The sequence below is a fragment of the Chiloscyllium plagiosum genome, unplaced genomic scaffold, assembly GCF_037043375.1.
Source record: "Chiloscyllium plagiosum isolate Xiang-an unplaced genomic scaffold, Cpla_swu_hap1 HiC_scaffold_8, whole genome shotgun sequence".
Taxonomy (NCBI): Eukaryota; Metazoa; Chordata; class Chondrichthyes; order Orectolobiformes; family Hemiscylliidae; genus Chiloscyllium; species Chiloscyllium plagiosum.
Window position 1 is genome coordinate 39570458 of NW_028270146.1, and position 22389 is coordinate 39592846.

General features: G+C 40.5%; 1 protein-coding gene across 1 annotated transcript in view; it reads right to left on the reverse strand.

Annotated features, from left to right (window-relative positions):
- Positions 1-22389, reverse strand: part of LOC148149380 (uncharacterized) — a 100900-nt gene that overhangs the window by 44258 nt on the left and 34253 nt on the right. The gene's annotated exons all lie outside the window — the stretch shown is intronic.

Sequence of the window (22389 nt, forward strand, 5' to 3'; positions counted from 1 at the left end):
TATATATCTCTGCAGAATCTTTTATTGACAATCTATTTTCTTGCTTCTCTTTGTGTCATTAGAAAATTTAACTTTTCTTTCATCCAAATTATGATAGATTGTAAACAGTTAAGGCCCAGTATTAATTCCTACACCACTCCATTGGTTACAGCTTGCCAATTCTATAAAGACCCATTTATGCCTATGCTCTGCTTCCTCTTAGCTAAACCATTTGTTACCTATATCAATAAGTTACCCTTTAAACATGCTTTTACCTTGTGTAGTAACCCTTAGTGTGGCACATAAATCAAAAACCTTTGGAAATCTAAGTGCACCATATCAACAGGGTTTCGTTCCCCCACCCCCATCCGCTTCTTTCTTACTTTGTCAAGAAACTTTAACAATTTAGCCAAACATGACTTCCTCTTCTAAAAATCATGCTAGTTCTGCCAAACCATATTATTTTCCAAATATCCTGCTATGATCTCCACAATAATAGATTCTAGTAATTCTCCTATGATGTTAAGCTAACAGGTCAATAATTTCCTGTTTTCTCCCTCCTTTTTTGAATAAAGATATTACATCAGCTATTTTCTAATTCAGAGAATTTCTCAGAATCTAATTTTGGAAGACTATTATCAATGTCTTCACTATCTCTGCAGCCAATTAGTTTAAGACCCTTTAGTTTCAGATGAAGCATTGGAGTATACACCAGAGGGAGTGTCCATGGTCACTGGAAATTGCTACAGCCTGCAGATGCTAGGACAATGGAGTTACATGGCAGACCGACCAATGACACCCTCATTGCAACTAAATTTCAACCACCATTTCCAGGAAGAAGCTGCTTCATAGCAGCAGTCAGACTTGGATATTCTTCTCCTCTGCCTTTAACTCGTGTCTATACTTGGCTGGGCCAAATTTCAAAGGCACACACCTGCTTGGGATTCAGAATAGGCTTTGTCTGTCTTTTGTTGTGTGCTTGGTGCCTGACTGTAGTTATTCTTTCAAAGTAATGCTGCTGGAGTCCATGGAACTTTCTGGACTAAACCCCCCTTTTTTATTTACAGCTTAATCTAGAAATATTTCAGTTGCACAAAGTTAGAGTACCTGTTCCTTTCTAGTTAGCTCTACATAATCATGTGACTCTGACATCATCATTATGCATACTTCAGATGTTAATCCCATTTCTCTGCATCTGTCCCAAATTCTTTATAATCTTATTGCAGGCATTATAGACATCTCTCCCCAAAGTCTCAGATTTCACAGGACAATTCTCTGGGTACTTTGAACAATCGCCCTGATCTGATTCCAGTCTCAAGCTGAAGTCTGGGATATTTTGCCACCTCCTCTCTCCTTTCAGTGTAAGATTTCATCTCTTGGCTGGTTGTAGCACTTCCTTGTAGATTTTCTGATAAATCGATCATGTTTCAATTGATTCTGTGTTCAACTGTATAAATGTATTACAATTTCTCTATAATCCCTTGATCTGTTTCATCTCTCTCAGTTGTATGTAGGTTATGATCATTCCTTCTATTTGCTGATGACTTATCCATACACTCTTGCCAGGCTATAGGCCTAGTAACTCTTGTGTTCTATTTGTGTTTTAAGCCTGCATGCCCCTTTGCTACTCCTTCTATTGTTTCACTCTTTTATAGTCATTCCCAATGATGTTAGGCTGTAATTTCTGAGACAAGGATAGAAATTGTCCTCAACTGCCTGACTGTGATAACCTGTTCTGTGAGTCCTTAAATAATGCAAGATTTAACTATTTTTCTTTAAACACCTTTTGTAGTATCTGACAATGGTTTGCAATCTCTCTGTCTCTTTCTCTGTGTCTCTGTATCTCTGTCTCTGTCTCTCTCTGTGTCATGACTTCAACCCATCTTCAGAAATAGACTGAAGATCTTGTTGTTCAAGTTTTGAATTAATCCATTCCCAAACTGTGGCCTTGATGGAAAAGATTAAGAAATAGTGGTCTTTCTTTTGGTTGTTCACAGCAGAAGGAAGGAAGCAACCAATCTTTTCCTGTATTGACTGAAATACAAGGTTAAAAATTGCATTTTCACTCAACATTTGGTAATGTTCAAATGTCTGATGCTTTTTTTCTGAAAAATCTCAAATGGAAGAGCTCTTGGTATTACTAGTCTCTTAGTGAAGTCCAACAAGTCATTGGCACAGATGTCTGAGCTTTTCAACATTGTATTGAATTAGAAGTGGAATGGTTGTGTGAAGTTCCTAAGAATAACTCCAGAAGGAAACTCAGGGAAAGAAAATCAAAATTATAGCTTTAAGTACAGCTGAGGTCAGAGATCAATACTGCTGTGAGTGCAGGAGAGATGAATAAGGTAGATAAAGTTTTTGTCAAAAGGGAAAATAATCCCTTTCTTTAAATGATGCAACTAAATCTAGAAGCATACTAGAAGGAAATCTAGAAGGGATAAAGGAATTATTCAAACTGTTTTGCTGGAGATGGATATTGCATCCAGAGACTCTGTAATGGAATCCAACATGTTAATAAACAAGGCAAGGGGAAAGTACGTCCCACTTCCACTGTACAAAGTGCTGTTAAAATATGGTTGATTGTCCAGAGCAGTGGTTGCAGGGATGCTAAAAAATTGCTTGCAGCTGGAGTTGACTTAGTCCCAGATAATCATTTGGCTGGAGTTAAAATTACAACTTCACCTAGAATCAGAGATGGCCCAAATGAGGTTAAAGGAACAGAACAGTCATGAGAATAAGTTCCAAGTATTTTTCCACTGCATATAGTAGCTACAGCAATGACTAAACAAAATCCACCACCTAAGGTCAAAGCATTACTGAAAGCAGATGTTATAGTAGCCAAAACCTGATTAAAGATAGGATAATTGGAAGGGTGTACTTGGCATGACCTCATTGAGGCTAAAAAAAATCCAAAGATAAAGTTAGCACAAACAGCCTTTATTTGTAATCAAGTTTTCACATCTAATGCCAGACAAAGCAGAGCTTGATTTCCAGCACACTACAATGGTCAATGACAGGTAGGTACATAGACTGATCATCTTCCAGGCAGAGTTTTATTCATTGGATGCATTTTACATCTTGCATTTCTCCAATCTCTTGCACTTACCATTTCTGTAGCTGGTAAATGTTCCATGACTTCTGTATGGGCTCCAACCTCTTCAGTAAAGTCTAAATCTTGTTCGGTTTCACTCAATGTTATGCTTGACAGTGTCTCTGTCTCTGTTTCTGCTGTCATTCGGTACTTGTATTATTCAGATGAGCCATACCTCGTTGGTTTCAATCTGAACCAATGACTTCTGCAAGGAATCTCAGCTATTTCCTTTTGTATTTAGAAGTATTACAAATGGTTTAAGATCTGTTCCCACATTAACTGTAACAGGTGCAAAAATGATTTTTACAAGGATGTTACAGACTAGAAGATTTTGAGTTAAGGAAAAGTTGGAGTGGCTGTGCCATTTTTCCTTGGATTTTAGGAGGTCGAGGGGTGACTTTATAGATGTTTATAAAATGAGAGGCATATAAGATGAATAGCCAAGGTCTTGCCAGGGTAGCAGAATCCAAAACTAGAGGTTATAGTTTAAGGGGGGGGGGGAGGAGGTAAGATTTAAAAGGGACCCAAGTGGCAACTTTCTCAGTGGTTTATATAAGGGAGGAGCTGTCAGGAAGTAGTGGAATTGGGTAAAATTACAACATTCAAAAGACATTTGGACAGTTACATGGATGAAAAAGGTTGGGGGGGATGTGGGTCAAACACAGGAAAATAGGACTAGTTCAGTTTGGGAAACCTGGTCAGCATGGACGAGTGGGCTGACAAGCCTGACTCTATTTGCTTCACCATTGTCTTTCTGTATTTACAACAGATGTCTTATTTTAAAACAAGTGGATGGGTTCAATTTTAGTGTTGGATGACTTTGTATGGACTTTGCATGTTCTCCACCATCTGCATGAGTTTCCACTGGGTTCTCTAGTTTCCTCCCACTGTCAAAAGATGTTCAGATTAGGTGGAGTGGCCATGCTAAAATTATCCTGTGATGTGCAGACTAGGTGGATTATATGGTCATGGGGATAGGATGGAGGGCTGGGTCTGGGTGTGATGTTCTTTGGAGGGTTGGTGAAGACTCAGTGGGCTGAATAACTTATTTCTGCACTGTAGGGATTCTATGATTCTATCAAAGAGAAGGTGGCACCTATCCTGGCACAGCAGAACAGATTAATGACTTACTTTCTATATTCCTTTCAATGGCTTGGACTAAACTGACATGGAGGCAACGTCAGACCAGGCTAGCAAAGCCTGATGTGCTATCCCCTCTTGTCTTGGAGGTGGAGGAGAAATCATCCCTTCTCTGTACTATCCTGTCCAACTGGATGTCAATTTCCCCTTAACTGCTATCTTGAGGACAAAAGCCACAAACTGCTCAAGACATCTCCAGAATGAGTGTTTGACCAGGTGCACAAAGGCCTTTGAAGTTGGCTCCAGCTCCAGGGGTGATGGTATATGCCAGGATATCCTGGCAATGGAAAGGAATTCTGGTTACAGTGAGTGGGAGAATCAGTCTAGTATTAGATGAGAACTGTTACAGGGACGTGTTTGGTAGTTAATGAGGTGAGCTTAGGAATGATGTCAGAAAACTCACCAGGTTTCAGAGAGAACCTGACGCTTGTTAAAATGTAGCAAAATTCAGCTGTATTTTGTCTCTAACTGCTGCTGGACTCAATGGAGCTTTCTGCAAGAACCCTTTATTTACAGCTTTCAAAGGCCAGCCCAAGGAAGGTCCTGCTATTTCTTTGTCAAGTTAATCACTTCTGTCTTCTGATAACCAGTTTATAAATCTCAAAGCATGTTGTGTTATGATCAAATAGAAAGTGGAGTGAAAGGAGTTCTTTTAGTAAACGATCAGACAGTGTAAATAGATTAGCTGTGATGCTGCAGACAGTTGGAGAAACAGGTAAGCTGGAAACAGACAATTTAGTTTTCCTCAGACGTAAGAATTCTGTAGTAATACTAAACTTCCTTTACTAAGTAACAGAAATGAAGGACTAGGCATCTAAGTGATTTCTTCATTTGGAGAAGGAGCTGGTACTTAATTTTGTTGTTTTTAAAGTAGGTTGAGTTAATAGTATTAGTCAAACAGAGATTTGTGCGTACAAAGTATTCAGGAGAATGTTACGTGTTCAAAAAAAAGATGCAATGCCAGATTTGGTCCTGGGTAGCACATCAGAGCAAGATGTTATGCCTATTAGCACTTGCACTGATTCCTGTGAATTTTGCAGGGAATATATTGTGTTGAGTTTGAAATAGGAAAGGATTGCCAAGCCTGATTTGTCGGCTGGCTGAAGCCAACAAATTTGTGAAGGCCCTGCTGTGTTTTCAGAATAAATATTTTAAATTCACCCTTTTGAGTCTTAAGGCTGAACCTTACAATGTTTCATTTGTCTTTTTTTCCACGTTTCATGAAGGTTTTCATGTGTAATGCTGTGCAATAATCCCAAATTGGCCTCATTAACTACATACCACATCCCTAATCACCCCAATTGTTTGATGCTGGTCCAATTCTCTCACTATCCATAGGCAGTAGTACTCACCACTGATGGGGTATCCTGGGATCCCTGACTCTGTGCCATCTTGGAATCTTAGTATGCACCCAGCCTAGCTTGGCAAATCCAGAATTTTCTTTCACTGTACTTATAGTTGGATAGCTTCCAAAAATCAATGCTTCTCAGGCCACATGTGGCACTTCTGATACTTCATTAGAGAGAGTGGACAACCATACGTCTCTCACTATTTAAGAACTAAGTCACACAGCTTATCTATCCTTAGCTACACCTGATTTTATAGTCCTATCTAAGTCAATTCTACTCTTCTGCCAATGTCCACTATATAGCTCAACATCTTCTTATTGTTCAATGTGGAACCATCTTATACAGGGAAGCCTTTAAATTATTCAAACCAAATCACTTTTATTCACCAAAACCAAAAATGAACAGAATTCAAAGGAAGCTGCATTAGCCTCTTGAAACAGAAACTGACTACTTGCCTTCAAGCACCAACAATTTTGCAAACAATGAACAATAACTTCACTCAGGTCTCATCTACTGGAACCCGATGTGAATTAAGTTATCAGTCTGGGTTTGTAGCACTTGATTCTGCTGCGCTTAATGTCGTCGTCGTCTTCCTCCTCTAAATACTGTTGCTGTTAGATCCTTAGACTCCACATCCTCCCTTTTCTCTGTTCCATCTTTTGCAGAGAACAACATACTGGGATTATGTTGCACACTCTGTCAGCAATGTACTGTGAAGCCTCCTCTCTCAGCATCAGCCTCATCTTCAGGTGCCTCTGTTTGGGCTATATTGTACCTATGCACCACCTCAATCTGGAGGTTGCTTGCCAGGGTCATCAGCCATGATTGCAAAGGGAAGCCCTCAAGGATATGGATTTCACAGACACTCCCAGGTTATCGGTGCACACTTCCAAGAGTGGAACTAATGATCATAGGTCACTCGCATATTGACAGAATAGAACCCGTTTCTGCTGATAAACTCAATTGGCTTATGAAGTTGGTCTCTTAGCGTGGGTTTATCAGGTCCTGAACTTTGGAGAATCTAGCCATGTTGCTGAAGCTTATTGCTCAGGCAGCAGCACTGACCTCATCATGGGGAAAGCAGATGAAGCCATGAGATCTGGCACAAATGGCATTGGTATCAACCTTGATACATCAAGGTACATCAATTTAAAAGATCTCACAGGTTCCTTGAAAGGAGCCAGTTACATAAAAGTTCAGTGCAGCTGTCATGTTTCCAGTCAGTGGGACTGTCTGTGTGGAGTTTGCACATTCTCCCCGTGTCTGCATGGGTTTTCTCCGGGTGGTCCGGCTTCCTCCTACAGTCACAAAGATGTTCAGGTCAGGTGGATTGGCCACGCTAAATTGCCCATAGTGTTTGGTGCATTAGTCACAGGGAAATGGGTCTGGGGTGGGTTGCTCTTCGGAGGGTCGGTCTGGACTGGTTGGGCCGAACGGCCTGTTTTCACACTGTAGGGAATCTAATCTAAAAATCTAATCACTGCTGTGCTGCCTTCTGGAGTTTATTTGGTTCAGTTCCTGCTGCTTCCGGTTGTTTGTTGTAGTGACTGGTTATATTGGGTCTACGTCAATGTGTTTAATAATGGAGTCCATGGATGAGTGCCATGCTTCTAGAACTTCTCTGGCTGTCCTCAGTTTAGCTTGTCCTTTGGTTGTGTTGTCCCAGTTGAATTTGTCCTCGTCATCTGTGTACGGCTACTAGGGACAGCTGGTCATGGCGTTTTATGGCTAGTTGGTGTTTATGGATGCCAATTGCTAGTTGTCTGCCTGTTTGCCGTACATAGTGTTTTTGTGCAGTCTTTGCAGGGAATCTTATAAATTACATGTGTCTTGCACATGATGGGTATAGGGTCTTTTTTCCTGAGTTGTTGTCTGAGCATGACTGTCAGTCTATGGGCTGCCATGAATCCCAGTGGTCAGAGAAATCTGGCTGTTAGTTCTGAGACGTGTGTTTTTTTCTAGGAAGTAATAGTTAGCATGTTGGGTCATAGCATGCCCTCGTCACATTTTGTCTGTAAGGCATCTGCGGATGAAGTTGCAGGGATATCCATTCTAGATGAAGACTCTGTAGAGGTGTTCTTCTCTTCACAGGCTGGAGGTGCTGCAGTGTGTTTTGAATAGGGTTCTAATGCAGCTTCTTTTGTGTGTGTTCGGGTGGTTGCTGTTGTAGTTCAGGATCTGGTCTGTGTGTAGTTTTTCTGTACACTTGGAACAGAAATCGAACACCTGACTGGATTACCAACACAATACTCACAGGGATCAGATTTACGAGAGGGCAGGAAACCAACAATAAACTCCCATTCCTAGATGTGATGGTAGAGAGAACACAGACGGGTGAATGAACTACAAAAGTGCACAGAAAGCCACACACCAACCAGATCCTACAACAGCAACCACCCAAACATCTAGATGGGACAAAAACACCTGCAAATCTACTTCCCAGCTTGGCGAACATACACAACTATGGAAACAAATGGATATAGTTTCAACACTAAGCACATCTAAATCATGTGGAATGCAACCAATTACAGAATAAATTCTCTTTTACCTCAATGAAGAGGTAAATTTCTTCTTTCTGATACTGATGCATTTATAAACCATGCTAATAAGATTTAATTACATACACATAAAGATAACCTCCTAAGTTCTCTAAATCACATGAGGTTCTTATGATAAACCTGAAATATTGACGTGGATTTTCATTTCTGATTTAGGAGTGCAGATTCAAGAAAATTCCAGAGCATTTCCAAACATAAATCAGGAGAAATGATCTTGGAGGTTCTAACTTTATTCTTCCAGAGGATGTGTAATGCAGTTGGTCCCACCATTCCCAGAAACAGTATGGATGTGGCCACAGGGGTTGCTGTGCAGATGTAGGCTACATGAAAGGCTTACCTTGGTGATCTGAAATTTCATTCAACTGTTAGAAAAAAGTATGTATACAAAAACTGCCTTCAAGTCCTCAGCACCCATGCTCTCACATGGGCCTCCCACACACTCTTCATGCTCATGCCAGCCTATGCCATCTGACGCTCAATCGATGACCACAGTACCTCAAAGGCTTCTTTCCAACCATCAGGCCTTTATAGCCCCAAAGCAAACTTTTTTTATCAAAGCACACCAAATATCCCAATCCACCATACTTCACCATCACACGCTGCATGGCAACTCACTAAGTATCCACCATGGGCAGACCTGAACCAATGGAAAGAACAAGAACTTGTACTCAGAACTTTACATCAAAGATTTTATATGCATTTGAGGCTGTTAATCATAAAGTAAGCTAATGACACTCCAATTAGAGTCAGAGTCATAGAGATGTACAGCACAGAAACAGACCCTTGGTCCAACTCGTCCATGGAGACTAAATATCCCAACCCAATCTAGTCCCATTTGCCAGCACCCGGTCCATATCCCTCCAAACTCTTCCTATTCATACACCCATCCAAATGTCTTTTAAATGTTGCAATTGTACCAGCCTCCACCACCACCCTCTGTCTTCTACCTTGAGCCAGTTCTGTATCCAAATGATTAGTTCTCCATGTATTCCATGATCTAACCTTGTTGAATACCTTACTGAAGTCCATAGATCACATCTACTGCTCTGCCCTCATTAATCTTCTTCGATTTCACAACATAATTTTTTGAAGTATCAATCAGCCAACACAAGTTTTATTAAGACAGCTCTCAGAATTATGCCTAAAGACTGAGCAGAATAGCAACCATTGTCTTTTGTTCTTAAAGAACAGTTCTAATTTAAAGGTCAAATTTAAATGCCTTGACAAGTTGAAAGTTTATTGACTTTTAATGTACATTGTTTTTAACAACCCCAAAAGGCACTTGAGGTGTCCGAAGGATTGTCCTGGACATACCAAAAGGATAGTTTACCACTCCAAAGTGGTTACCTATTTCTCTACAGAAGTCGGGTAAGTTCACAGCTCCTCTCAAAGCATAAAACTTAAGTCATATTTTGTATATATTCCTTGAATGAAGACTGGATGTGTTTGAAGGAATCTGCACTTATAAATGTTCAAGTAAGCATAGTGAGCCACAGATGCAATCTAAACCTGCTCCACTCTCCATGCTCAGTGAAAATTATGGGTGTTGGATTTAGGGCCAGGTCTTCTGGAATTGGGTTCCAGAACAATTTTAGTTAATTTGGAGACCCTTTGCAGCCCCATGAAAATTCAGGTTGCTACCTTTTTTTTTGTTCTTCAGATATCACTAGATCAGCTGAGTAATTAGAGCATTTTGTGTGTTTTTTTATTTCAGATGTCCTGCATCTGCATTACGTGTTTTTGTTTCCAAACAGGAATCTCATCGTTTGCTGTGATTTTTCTTGATTACCAACATTAGCCACTCAGAAGCCCTCAAACATTGAAAATATAACAGGTAAAATTTATGCATTCCTGCTGTCACAGATATAAGCTTAATTATGGTATATTTATACATTAACCTAATATTCTCTGGCATTGTTGTAAACAAAAATTCCACTCCAGTTGAAAATTTGTACCAAATTTTGCTGCAGACAAGTCAGATGCAGACTTTAGTGGACCAGGCTAGTGATGAAGGCTGATGGACAAACAATAGAATTTTTTTGACACATTTAAGCCTATTGGACAGTTTGTACATATTCATTTCCAACTCAGATCATAGAGAGCATCCTGTCCACCCTGGGATGGGTTTTTAGTTCAATGAGTACTGCAATGCAGACAAAACTATGCGCTATCTCCTGTTAATGAGTTTTACTGCTTCTCATGGTAACAGATACCTCATTGGTTACAAAAATCTTAAGATCACCTATTACAGACAAAAAGGAAATTGTGGCATAAATGTTGACAGTTACTGTGGCTTTCATAGACACCATTAGGTGTGGTTGATAAGTTTAGGCTACTGTTGTGCAGCAGCAGCTAACAGAGCTGAGCACCAAACTCCATTGTAACACTAAGAAGCTTCATATATTACTCCTTAGTGAAATTGGAGCAGGACAAGAGCTTTCTGAAGGTCCAGTATGGAAATGGCTTCATGCTGTAATCCTTCTGCTTCCATATTGCAGTTAGACATATGCACAGCAATCTCAGTGTAATTTTGAGTTCTCTAATTTCTGTGTAGTACTTGAAAAATTGATATTATGTAGCCCAATGTATCTAACACCACATTTGCTTACTGATGAATATTTCAATTGCTTGGTAGAACAAGAATTGAACATTGCTAAAAGGCAACAATAGGTTGAAGCTTCTCATCTTGAACTCATCAGAATTAAGTTGCAAGAAACAGACTTGAAGAAAGGACACAATTTTTGCACCACGAAAAGAGGGTGTTGATTGGTTGGGCTGTCATGAGTGTGGAGTTCCAGCAAGAAAAGCTAACTAGAGCATGTGAGGACTGCAGATGCTGGAGATTAGAGTCTAAAATGGGGAGCTGGAAAAGCACAGCAGGTCAGGCAGCATTCAGGAAGTAGGAGAATTGACGTAGGCTTATGCCTGAAATGTCAATTCTCCTGCTCCTCAGATGCTGCCTGACTTCCTGTGCTTTTCCAAGAAAAGCTAACTACCAATCTTAATTCTCAGACCAGCCAGCTGGATTCTGATTGTTGTCATGGTGTAATATTAGTGGAGAAAATCACTCATGGATTTACTGCAAGTAGTAGTGTGAGACTGCTCTGATATAAGGGGGCTGCCATATTATGTCAACATGATTTACTGACTAACAAATGAGGCAAAAGTGAGGACTGCAGATGCTGGAGATTAGAGTCAAAATTAGAGTGGTGCTGGAAAAGCACAGCAGCTCAGGCAGCATCCAAGCAGCAGGAAAATTGCCGTTTCGGGCAGAAGCCCTTCAACAGGAATGAGGGTGCAACTTTGATGTATGTGCAAGGAGCCTTTGGGACCTTGGATGGAGATGAGGGGAGAGGTGTGGGTGCAGGTTTTTCAATTCCTGTGGTGGCAGGGGAAGGTGCTAAGAGGGGAGGGTGGGTTGTTGGGGGGCATGGACCTGACCAGGTAGTCACGGAGGGAACGGTCTTTGCGAAAAGTGGATAGGGGTGGGGAGGGAAATATATCCCTGGTGGTGGGGTCCGTTTGTAAGTGGCAGAAGTGTTGGTGGATGATGTGGTTTATGCAGAGGTTGGTGGGGTGGAAGGTGAGGACTGGGGTGTTCTGTCCTTTTTGCAGTTGGAGGGGTGAGGTTTGAGGGCGGAGGTGCGGGATGTGGATGAGGTGCGTGGGAGGACACCTTCAACCATGTGGGAAGGGAAATTACAGTCTTTAAAGAAGGAGGCCATCTGGTGTGTTCTGTGGTAGAACTGGTCCTCCTGGGAGCAGATACAGTGGAGCTGGAGGAATTAGGAATATGGGATAGCATTTTTGCAGGCGATAGGTTGGGAGGAGGTGTAATCCAGGTAGCTGTGGGAGTGGGTGGGTTTGTAAAAAAAATGTTGGTCGTCATTGATGTAGATGGAGAGGTCCAGGAAGTGGAGGGAAGTGTTGGAGATGGTCCATGTGAATTTAAGATCGGGGTGGAATGTGTTGGTGAAATTGATGAACTGCTCAACCTCCTCGTGGGGGCATGAGATGGTGCCGATGCAGTCATCAATGTAGTGGTGGAAAAGGTGGGGAGTGGTGCTGGTGTAACTATGGAAGATGGACTGTTCTACATAGCCAACAAAGAGACAGGCATAGCTGGGGCCCATGCGGGTGCCCATGGCTACCCCTTTGGTCTGAAGGAAGTGGGAGGATTTGAAAGAGAAATTGTTGAGGGTGAGGACCAGTTCAACCAAACGAATGAGGGTGTCAGTGGAAGGGTACTGGTGGAGATGTCAGGAGAGAAAGAAACTGAGGGCTTGGAGGCCCTGGTCATAGCGGATGGAGGTGTAGAGGGACTGGATGTCCATGGTGAAGATGAGGCTCCTGCCCGAAATGTCTATTTTCCTGCTCCTCGGATGCTGCCTGACCTGCTGTGCTTTTCCAGCACCACTCTAATCTTGACTACCAAACAAATGAGTCATATGATAAAATTTTATCCTCTGAGTGCAACTTCATGTCCTTGTCTCATTTTCGTAACATTTGAATTATTTTTTCAAATTACTGCACATTTGTAATTCTTCACTAAAACAGTTCTAAAAGATGAAAAAGTCTGAGTTGCTGATTTGATAATTTGATCTCCTGGGAATCAGCCATGAGTAGTTATCCCTGTAAGGATGGAAATACTACTACACAAATTTTCTATGCCATACATTGAAAAAACACTGGGCTTGTCTGTAGTCTTAGGAAGATTTCAGCAATGTTGTAAGGGAAGGGCAAACAAATCTTGAGGGTTGGGGGAGAGAAAGAAAAACACTTAAATGAAGTGTCCCTCTGATCTTTCTCCATAGTGGCCTTGAGATTAATCTTCAAATTCTGGAGACTCCAGGACAATCCTGGAGAGTTGGGTGGCCTGTGAGTCCGTGGGCATCTGGCAATAGGCCATTATGCCATTGTGTAGCCTTCATTGCCCAGTGTCCTTCATATGAGGAATTTAGTCAGAGGCCAAGAATGACTTCTCCCAACACACTAATAGCTTAGCTGGTCTCATATCTATCATAGGTTCAGATCAATTCACATTATATAAGGAAGTCCCAACAGGATGTGTAGGCATTGGTCTCATGTAATAAGTTGCCTGTTTTCCTTTCTATATGAGAATAGGGAAGTATGTCTAATCATATAGTGCATTTGTTTAGTATTTATATCATTTTCATTGTACAGTATAAATTAAAATAAGTGTACTGGATGCAAATAAAACAATTTCCATTTTGTTTTAACATAAATCAGATGTCTGTTATTCACTTGACAGTTGCAGCATTTTTAATTTAGCTTTGCACCGGTCACAGTAAGTGCAAGGTGCTCATACCAATAATTGTTACTGTCACGTCACAACTGTCAGCAGGATTTCGAAACTTACTCTCACTCACACTGTGCCAGGGATGCAAGAAACTGAAAATAGGCCAGGTAAACAGTCGGAATAAATAGGTGAAGGATTATTTCACACTGATAAGAGCCCACGTGTACAAGACACTAATGAATTCAAGAAGCAATCATCAGCACAAATTATTCATTATTTACTGACTCCACTGCCAGTTGTGTACAATAATAAAAATTATCTTGCAAATTATTAAGTTACGTTGGGCAAAGAGGAAGTAACAGGGTTCAAGCAATGACTAAGACATGACAAAAAATAAGGAGGAAATGATTTATTGTCACTTGCATTTTACAGTGAATAATACTGTAAAATACAGTGAAACTTCAACTGCCAAACTCCAGCACCATTTTGAATAGTTTAAGAATAGAAAGAATAAAAAAGATTTGGCTGAAACAGAGTCCATCTTCATTCTGCCTCCTCTGCCATGAGCTCTGAGCTGGCTCAGCAACAACATCTGCTCCACCACCTCACTGCCACCGGTGCAGGACCCACAAACTTCTCTACCATTCAGGCCATCTCTTCAGTGGACCCACACTTGCCACCTCACCAACAACCAGAGGACCCCACTTCACAAGTAGGAATCTTTGGCTCTGCTGTCAGGCCAGGCTGCCAACTCACAAAACTCCTGCTCTGGCCATCCTCCTCCGTGATGTCATCTTCTTCACCACTGTGACAGGAAGAAGTTGAACAAAAGGAAAAGACAAAGGGTATAGAAGGAAGCATTTGGTCAGGATCGGACAGGCCCAGGAGCAGCTGAACGTTCTGTACATCGCTGGTGCCCATATGTTATATAAGGGTCATTCTACCTATATTCATTGATTATTGTACTTTAAATTTATTAGGTGTTGATTCAGTATAGTATATGTCCTAAAGCTGGTTGAGTGTACTTTTATCAATCTATAATATTTTTATAGATCACAGCATGATAGAGCATCAAAGAGTGTATTTGGCTCATTTTGCCTATTTGGTAGGCTTTTTATTGAGAGGCCTGAGCAATTAATCTCAATGGAGAAAGTGAGGACTGCAGATGCTGGAGATCAGAGCTGAAAATGTGTTGCTGGAAAAGCACAGCAGGTCAGGCAGCATCCAAGGAACAGGAGAATTGACGTTTCGGGCATATGCCCGAAACGTCAATTCTCCTGTTCCTTGGATGCTGCCTGACCTGCTGCGCTTTTCCAGCAACACATTTTCAGCTCAATTAATCTCAATGCCAAGCTTTTTCTCATAGAACTATAAATACGTTTCCTCAACAATTTGAGAATTTATTCAATTCTCTCTTGAACATTATGATGTGCAAGGTGTTCGAAATCAGCTGTCTGAAAACAAATTGTTCTAGAACTGGATACCTTTAATATTTTAAAAGCAAAGATGAGCTGCCTTGCAGGTTGTTGTCAGCCCTGTACAAAAATGACCACCGCGATAGTGAAGTTAGGGATAGTCTTATTATGGCCTGATGGACATGGGCTTTGGTGAGTTTGTGGTAGAATCACTCAAGTCTGCCGAGGCTCATCTCTATGGTGGGAGCATCTCCCAAAAACTTTTATGCATTTGAGCAACAAGGCAAGTTTCTCACTAGGTGAGCTTGCAATTAAGGGATTATAGCTTGATGATCACCTAATTTCACAACTTCTATCTTCCTATCTTACTAAATGTTGTGAATTCTCCTGGATGGAAGTTAAAGTGGATATCTAGTAATTTCAGCTCATAGATGGCTATGAGAAGCTTCAATGTTGCTTAGCACCAAATAGCAACTGAGAGTACAACCAACAGACAGGAGCTGCACACACCCTTTATTCACAGACTTTAGCAACTGGCAATTATTAAACCCTGACAGTCATCAGGGTACACATATAATTCACATGCAGGACACTTACAAACCTCAGTCCTGCACTGCACAGTGCAACAGTAACTAGCATTGAATAGTTGGTATGATGACAATTTGCTTGTACAGACAGAAATATAGCTCACAGACTGGATCAGGCTACACCTTGGGGCTGATTGCTTGTTTTCTTAGTGTTCACTCATATAGTGCCTACCTGCATGCTTGCAGTATCTCTGCGAAACTTGTTAGCCTTTGGCTCTGACTGAAGTGCCAACACACTATCAGCACTGCCACATTATGTGTCTGCACAAATAGAATGCAGGCAGACTATTTGTCATTTTCCTCATTACGGATCTGTCTGAGGAGGAATTTGTATTTACACATGGCACATCAAGACACCAAACAAACATCTACAGCAGGTACCTGTTGCCTGCACAGCAAATGTACTGTGCCCATGTTGGAAACTGAGTGAAAAAGCTAGTCCTCTGTCCAGATAGGAGGTGGGGGGTGGGGGGACACTGCACTGCACATCAGGAGATCCCAGAACTGCTAATCCTGGGCATAGTCCACACACAGACCAGGGGTGGTCAGCTCAGTCTGCTCACAGTCAGGGGATCTACCCAATTACAGTCCAGGGACAGAGTAACATTCGGTCTCATAGGGTTAGCAATAGCAGTTTGGGGAATTTCATATCATTAGTCAGCAAGTTGCAAAGGCAGTGCTCAGGGGTCTAGATGTTGGAGTGAGTCATAGGTATATGGTGTACACAGTCCTGAGGAACATCCTTTGATCTAGTTAATCTATTTAAGGATGCAAGGGGTCCTTGTAAGGGCAGCAGGAAGATCACTGGCAAAAGACTTGGGGGAGTTAAGACTGAATGGGAAATGCAGGGGCATTTGTAGAGCTAGGAACAAAGACAGTGACATCATGGTGTATTCAAGGCAAGCAGAACAGCAGAGAGTATGGTAAGCTACAGAAGTAGGAATTATTGGTCAGTGACTACCACACATAGAGAACCAAGGTGGGCATCATTAAGGTATAATGCCAATGCACAGGGAGCAGAGAGGACAAAGTTTAATGTGATGTGTCTCCACATTGGGAGGATGGGTGAAAATGGGCTGTTGGGGTAATGTGAGATTAAAAGGCACATGGAGTGCTTGGAGGGCAGTGGGATGTACTTTGCGACCAGGTGAAGTTTGGTATTGCTGGCTTTCACTGCGATTTGTGTTCCCTGTCATCATTGGGAAATCATTGCATCATATAATTATGAAAATAGACTGAATTCAATAATAAGATTCATGTTTGATGCAACTCTGGGATGACAAAAGATTCAGATCACTGCAGGCATTCCCTTTTCAATGTAATGTGTCAAGAAAGAAATAATTAGTAGTCTAGCTGTCTAAGCTCCTTGGGGAAGAGTGACCATAAAACAATTAAATTTTTCATTAAGGTGGAGAGTTGATTCTGAAACATGATTCCAAATAAAGGAAATGAAGATGGTATGTGGAGCAAGATGGCTAAATAAAGCGGGAAATGTTACTTAAAGGATTATGATGGAAAAACAATTTAAAGAATACATGGAGGAACTGCAAAACCTGTTCATTCCTGTCCAGCACAAAAGCAAGGTGGGAAAGGTGGCCTGACCATGGGTAACAATGGAAATTTAAGTAGTACTAGCATTAGATCCAAGGGAGGGGCTATGAATTAGCAGACCTGAGGATTGAGGCAAGTTTAGATTTCAGTAAAGGAAGACAGATGGATTGATTAAGGGTGAAAAATAGAGTATCAGAGTAAGCTTGTGGGAAACATACAAACTGATTGTAAAAACATCTGCAGGTAAATGAAGAGAAAAAGATTAGTGAAAACAAGTGGGTCCCTTACAGTCAGCAACAGGGAAAGTTATAATGGGTAACAAAGTGGTAGAACAACTAAATAAATGTTTTGTTTCTGTCTTCACAAAAGAGGGCACAAATAATGACCCAAAACTTATGGAGGACACAGGATCTAGTCAGCGGGAGGAATTGAAGGAAAGCAGTATTAGCAGGAAAATTGTGTTGGTGAAATTGTTGGGATTAAAGGAAATAGTGGATGTTTTGACGGTCATCCTTCTAGTTTCTGTAGACTCTGAAATATTTCTCTGTATTGGAGAGTTGCTGATGGAACCCCATTATTTAAAAAAAGGTAACGGAAAAGCAGGGAATTATAGATTGCTTAGGCAAACATTGGTGATATGGAAAATGTAAGACCCCATGAAAGAAGATTCAATATCAGAGCATTTGGAAAACAGTGGCAGGATTGGATAGAGTGAGCATGGATGTATAAAAGGGAAATTGTATTTTCAAATCAGCTGGCATATTTCAAGGATGTAATTAGTTGAGAAGGAGGAGCCAGCAGGTGTGGTTTATTTGGACTTTCAGAAGAACTTTGATCATTTCCCACTAAGAGATTAACAAGTAAAATTAATGTGCATGGGTTTGTGGGTAGTACTGACATGGATACAGAACACGTTGTCAGACACGAATTAAAAGAATGGGAATAAACAGATCTTTTTCTGAGTGATGAGCAGTGATTAGAGGGGTACTGTAGGAATCAGTGCTTGGACCCCAACAAATCCCAATATAAATTAATGATTTAAATGATGGAAGCAAATGTCACATCTCCAAGTTGCTGGTGACACAAAGCTGGATGAAGGATTGAACTGTGATTTTGACAAATTGATTCAATGGGCAAATGAATGACAGGTGTAATTTAATGAGGATAAATGCCAGGTTATCCAATTTAGTAGCTAAAACAGATTACTATTGAAATGGTGATAGATCAGGAAAGGGGAGGTGCAAAGAGACATGGGTGTCCTTGCACACCAGTTGCTGAAAGTGAGCTTGTAGGTACAGCAGGCAGTGAAAAAGACAAATAATATTTTGGTCTTCTTAGCAAGAGTCTTCAAATACAGGAGCAGGGATGTCTTGCTGCAATTGTACAGTCTTAGTGAGAGCACATTTGGGATGTTGTAGTCAGTTTTAGGTTCCTTACCTGAGAAAAGATGTCCTGGCTATGGAGGGAGTACAAAGAAGATTTACCAGCAAGTGTGAGGTTATCCATTTTACACCAAAAAAGAATTGATCAGGTCAATTTCTAGATGGTATGAAGTTAAATATAATGGATGTCAAAATAGAGTTGGGGATTCAGGTGCATAGATCTTTAAAATGTCACAAACAGATACAGAAATAATCAAGCAAACTAATTAAATTCTGGTCTTTATATCTGGAGGACTGGAGTACAGGAATGCAAAAGTTATGCTGCAATTATACAAAACCCTGGTTGGACTCCACTTGGAGTTCTGTGTGCAGATCTGGGCACAACACGTTAGGAAGGATATATAGGCCTTAGGAGGAGGACAACATAGGTTTACAAGACTGATACCTATTTGGGAATTCTAAATTTTGGGCTAGATCATTCCGGAGAGATGTTAGGAAGCACCTATACACACAAAGGATAGTAGAGGTTTAAAACTCTCTTCCACAAATGGCAGTGGATTCTGGGTCAATTATTAATTTTCAATCTGAGACAAATACATTTTAAAGCTATTAAGGGATATTGGACAAAGGCAGGTGTATACAACGAGGCCACAGATCAATTATGATCTCATTGAATGGTTCAAAAAGCTTGAGGGGCTGAATGGCCTACGCCTCTCCTATCTCCTATGATAGTTGCTAAGGAACTGGAAGAATGGAGGAGTCTTCCTAGCTTGTGCCATCGAGGAGGTAGCCCTCCATGTCACATCTCCAAGTTGCAGGTGACACAAAGCTGGGTGGAGAATAGAACTGTGATTTGGACAGGTGCTCATCCTCATCGATAATGTGGTTCAGGCTGCAAAGGGCATGGCGTATAATATTTTATAAATTTCTACTTTGGAAATAGAACTAGTCTGCCTCAAGTTTGGGATACAGATAGACTCTAACCTCACACCCTTAATGCATTGTCTGAGCTGTGATGTCACTTTTTTAAAATAAAACCTTAAGTTATTTCAAGAATTTGACTTATAAGAAGTTCTAGGATTTACATATTAATGAACCGAAACCTGCAACCCATTCTAAAGGATGAAAGAAATAACAGCAATCTAGGTTTTTTTCAATACATCGTTTTAATTGCATGACACTGTGATGTTTTGCTAAAAGTTCTGTGTCTTATGATCATGCTCCACAGCTACCTGACAAAGGAGCAGTACCCTGAAAGTTGGTACTTCCAACTAAACCTCTTGGACTATAACCTGGTGTTGTGTGATTTTTAGCTTTATTTTAAAGTGAACATTGTGTGAATTTTAACTTTATTTTAAAGTGGACATACATGCTTTTGACTTTTAACATCTTACCTCTTAAGAAAAAAAATGAACCATCAAAATGAAAAGATGGCTTTTTTTCTCTACTAGTTAATACCATTACTATGAAATACATATATCATTAATGTAAGTAATTCATTTCATATTAATTCTGTATGCATATATAACATTGGAACTGATACACCTTTTAGATCCATGATAATGCATCTGTATCACATTTTTATGATTTACAACATATATAATTTGTATGATTTACAACATATATAAATTATCGGTCTGTAACATAAGACTCCAACGAAATAGTATCATATTTTTGTTTTTAAATCTTTCCAAAAATGTGAGAGGATTGTGGTCTGTGTACATAACTGTCTCCAATGCATTGTTCATCCCATAAATATTAAAATGTTGTAATCTCAGTACCAAACTCAATAATTTTCTATTTAATTGTGGAAAATTTTCTCTGGAGGATATTGAGTTTTTTCGAAAAGTAGACAATTGGCCGTTCAGTTCATCATCATCATCAGCTCCAACTCCAATATCACTAACATCAATTGCAACTTTGAAGGGTTTCAAAAAACTTTGATGTAGCTAAAACTGATATGGTGGTTAGTATGGCTTTTAAATTCTAAAATGCCTCCTCGTATTGTTCTGTCCACCAAAATTTCATGTTCTTTAGTAAATCTGTCAGCAGTGACACTACGCTGTTGAAGTTTGGAACCAACTTCCAGTAGAATCCGCTCCATCCCAAAAATCGAAGCACCTTTTTCTTTGAGGATGTTCGTGGAAATTCCTCAATGCCCTTTGTCTTCACATTCCTTGGGGTGATCCTTCCATGTCTCATGTTATATCCCAAGAACACCACCTCTGCCTTCATGAATTCTGTTTTCTTTAAGTTTATTACCAGTTTTGTTTTTCATTATTATTCAAAGAGCTCTGCCACCTGTACCGCGTGATATTTCCATGACTCGTAAAGATCACTACATCATCCAGATAAACTGCACAATTTGTTAATCCAGCCACAACTCTGTTCATGAGTCATTGGAATGTGGCTGGTGCGTTCTTCATTCCAAAGGGCATCACTTTGAATTGATATAGCCCATTTGGGGTTACAAACATAGAAACCTCTTTTACTTTCTCTGATCAAGGCACCTGGCAATATCCACACAGTAAATCCAACTTTCTCTATACAGTCCTCCAACCTTGGTATTGGATAGGAGTCCAATTTATCTATGACGTTGACCTTCTGATAGTCCACGTGAAATCATTGAGCCCCATCAGGTTTGGGAACTAACATGATTGGCGAATTCCACTCATTCCAGCTCGGTTCGATGATGTCTTTATTGAGCATTGCATCCACTTCCTTCTGGACCTGTGCAGCTTTGACAGGATTAAGCCTGTAGGGATGTTGTTTTATCAGAATAACATTCTCTACTTCAACCTCATGCACAATAGTATTAGTCCTCCCCATTCTATTCCTCATACTGCTGTAACAAACCTTTCAACTTGGTTCTTTTCTCCTGAGTCAGTTAGTTCACTATTCTAGAATCCTTCATTCCCGATGAAGGACTTTTGCCCAAAACGTCGATTTTCCAGCTCCTCAGATGCTGCCTGACCTGCTGTGCTTTTTCAGCACCACTCTAATCTTAATTCTAACCTCCAGCATCTGCAGTACCCACCTCTGCCTCGCTCACTATCCTATCCCATTCCTCAAGGACCTCTTCATTATTTAACATATTTTGAGGCAGATCAATATCCGCACCATCTGGGTTTGATTCCTCACTCTGCAGGGCAGTAACTAACACCCGTTTCTGCTGTTCCCTGTCTCTATTATAGTAAGGTTTCAACATATTCACATGAGATATCCAATACAGTCTGCTTCTATCCGGTATCTTTACCAGATAGTTTACCTAACTCGACCTTTGCTCAATTTGATTGGGAGCACTAAATCTGGCTTTGAAGGGATTTCCTATCACTGGTAACAATATTAATACCTCATCCCCATGGGAAAGCATCTGAATTTTAGAATTTTTATCTGCCACCTGCTTCATTCTATGCGGTGCCCTCTTCAGGTGCTGTTTAGCTAATTCACTTACACAGCTTAATCTCTCCCTCACCTCTATGCATAATCCAAGTGTGAGATCTCTGACTTCGGTCCTATCAATTTTTCTTTAATTAGTTTAAAAGGCCCTCTCACTTCATGTCAGAATATTAACTCAAAGAGATTAAATTGAGTAGAATTGTTTGGGGTATCTCGAAAGGCAAACAATATGAATGGGATATCTTTATCCCAATCACTCAGGTAATCCTAACAGTATGCTGTTAACATGATCTTCAGGGTCTGATGCCACATTTCCAAGGCTCCCTGGGATTCAGCATGGAACACACTCGATTTAAAGTGTTGTATTCTAAACTACCTATGACTTCTTTAAACAGCCTAGCAGTAAAATTAGACCCTTGGTCTGACAAAATCTCTTCAGGTAGCCCATATCGCGTGAAGAAAGTGACCAACTCCTCTTCAACCCTTTTTGCCTCAACACTCCATAATCAAATTGCCTCCTGAAATCTGGCAGATACATCCATTATGGTTCACCAATACTGGTTCTCAGTTTTAGTTTTAGGGAGGGGACCTATACAATCAATCATAACCTGCGTGAAAGATTCTTTGAATGCAGGATTTGGCAACAAAGGTGGTGGTTTTATTACTGCTTGTGGCTTA